At 44.7% G+C, this 2,731-nt stretch overlaps 1 non-coding gene across 1 annotated transcript; it reads right to left on the bottom strand.

The window, feature by feature from the left end:
• Positions 1-2,210: 2,210 nt before the first annotated feature.
• LOC148067006 (signal recognition particle RNA) lies at positions 2,211-2,509 on the bottom strand. The gene has a single exon (XR_015713297.1).
• Between the last annotated feature and the right edge of the window lie 222 nt (positions 2,510-2,731).

Raw genomic sequence — 2,731 nt, forward strand, 5'->3', positions numbered from 1 at the left:
GCGATATCTTTATCAGGAGGATGTGCATGAGGACATGTTATGTGCACTATCGTTGCCAACCAACACCACAGCCGCAGAACTGTTCAAGTCGCTGGATGGTTATATATCAGGAAAACTGAAATGGTCCTTTTGTATCGGCATATGCACAGACGGAGCTGCTGCCATGACCGGACGGCTGTCTGGTTTAACTGCTCGGATTAAGGAGGTTGCACCTGAGTGTGAATCTAACCATTGTATCATTCACAGGGAAATGCTGGCAAGCCGAAAAATGCCACCGGAATTGAACAGCGTATTGACTGATGTCGTTAAAGTTATTAACCATGTCAAAGCACATGCCCTTAACTCGCGCCTGTTTGAGCAGCTTTGTGAGGAGATGGACGCAGAGCACAGATGCCTTCTCTTATACACAGAAATAAGATGGTTATCCAGAGGGAAATCGCTGGCCAGAGTTTTTGAATTACGAGAGCCGCTGCAAAGATTTCTCTCAGATAAGAAGTCACCGCTAGCAGCACATTTCAGTGACGAGGAATGGGTCGCAAAACTGGCTTACCTGTGCGATATATTCAACCTGCTCAATGATCTCAATCTGTCACTTCAAGGAAAAATGACAACTGTCTTCAAGTTGGCAGATAAAGTAGCTGCATTTAAAGCCAAATTGGATTTGTGGGGACGGCGAGTGAACAGAGGCATATTGGACATGTTTCAAACATTATCGGGGATTTTGGGTGAGACTGAGCCTGAGCCTTCATTCTCCCAGCTGGTGCACGATCACCTGTCTTTGCTTTTAAAGGAGTTCAAGCGCTACTTCCCAACCACAAAGGACCCACGAACTGGCAAGGAATGGATCCGCAACCCATTTGTCAACAAACCAGGTGAATCTAGCATATCTGTGCAAGAAGATGATCAACTGCTGGAGATCGCAAATGACGGCGGCCTTAAAAATGATGTTCGAGACAACAACTCTGCCGGTGTTCTGGATTAAAGTCATGGCAGAATACCCTGAGATCGCCACCACCGCACTGAAAACCCTGTTGCCATTTCCGACATCCTATCTGTGTGAAGCGGGGTTTTCTGCAGTGACAGCAACCAAAACAAAACAACGGAGTAGACTGGATATAAGCAACACACTTCGGGTGTCATTGTCTCCCATCACTTCCAGATGGGACCGTCTCTGTGTAGAAAAACAAGCGCAGGGCTCCCATTGATTTGGCATTATGGTGAATAAAAATTTCCATGCACTTTATATTAGTTTTTGTGGTGTATCTGTGCAGGCATGTAAAACGTACGCACGTAACTCTCAAAGGGTCGGTGCACTAACGCGTTGATAAAAAGGTTGGGGACCACTGCTCTTGTATACTAATAGTAGTATGCGATTTGAGACAGTCTTTTTGACTCACCTAACGACACACTCACCTGACAACAAACTCACCTGACAACACACTCACCTGAGCACAACTCCCGACATCATCTTCATCATAGAGACTCACCTTTTTTTTTACACACGTCACTCACATCTCTTCTGTCAATTTGTGGGGCTTTCTCTCGTCACTGCACTGCCTCCTCCTGGACAACAACGGAACTACAACTCACTCTGACTTCTATCACTGAACGTTACTGCCGCGAGGACTTTTCATCCAATCAGGACTTTCCTTACCAGCCAATCATGATGGTTCAAACCCTTTTGTGTTGAATGAATGAGATTTAATTTCAGGGTGTGTGTGTCACAGGATTAACACAATAACAGTACTCATACGAGCATGCGCAGTGGCGCCCTCAGAAATGCGCATCTCTAACTGAGAGTGATTGTATAAATATAAATAAGTTATAAATAGTTCAATATAATATAAATAGAATAAATAAATGCTTTAAATATTGCATATAATTAATGTATAAATTAGTGCAATGTATATATAAATACATAATATTTTAAATAGTGTATTTCAGTCAACAGTCTGATGGTCAATAAAGTTATATTTTTGAACACATCCATCAAAACATCGTCATTTCACGTTTGTGAATATTGCGATCTAAACTGTGATCGATTGTTTCACCTTCAGTGATGTTCTGTTGTTGTCCAGGAGGAGGCAGTGCAGTGACGAGAGAAAGCCACAGCAGAGTGATTGTAACCCGGCCATGTAAGAGACGTGAGTGTAAGAAAAAGGTGAGTGTGTCGTCAGGTGAGTGTGTGCTCAGGTGTCGTCAGGTGAGTCAAAAGACTGTGTCTCGCTGTGTTACTCAGGCTGCACTACAGCGTCTATTCACAGGCGCGATCCCACTACTGAGCGGCACGGGGGCTTTGACCTGCTCCGTTTCCGACCTGGGCCGGTGCACCCCTCCTTAGACGACCTGGTGGTTCCGAGCTCCCCCGGAAGCACCATATCGATACCGAGCTTAGTGCGGACACCCGATCGACATAGTCCGCTGCAGCTCAGATCTCCTGAGTTCAAACGATCCGCCAGACTCAGCCTCCCAGTGACTTGGATTACAGATGCGCGCCACCGCACCCGGCGAGGACTGACGGGCGGACGCGCGCTTTTGTATGTCGCACCAGTGACGTCACTCGACATGGAGCCTCTCGGTAGATACAAGATTGAAGATAGATTCAAGATACGATTTTATGATAAAATAATCTTTATTTAATCTGAAATTAACACATTATCTTAAATCGTTCGATAAATGAATGAGATTTAACTTGTTGTGACGTCATCTTTTTATGTTGAGATTACTTTTC

The sequence above is a fragment of the Callionymus lyra genome, chromosome 13 (assembly GCF_982586985.1).
Source record: "Callionymus lyra chromosome 13, fCalLyr1.hap1.1, whole genome shotgun sequence".
Lineage (NCBI taxonomy): Eukaryota > Metazoa > Chordata > Actinopteri > Syngnathiformes > Callionymidae > Callionymus > Callionymus lyra.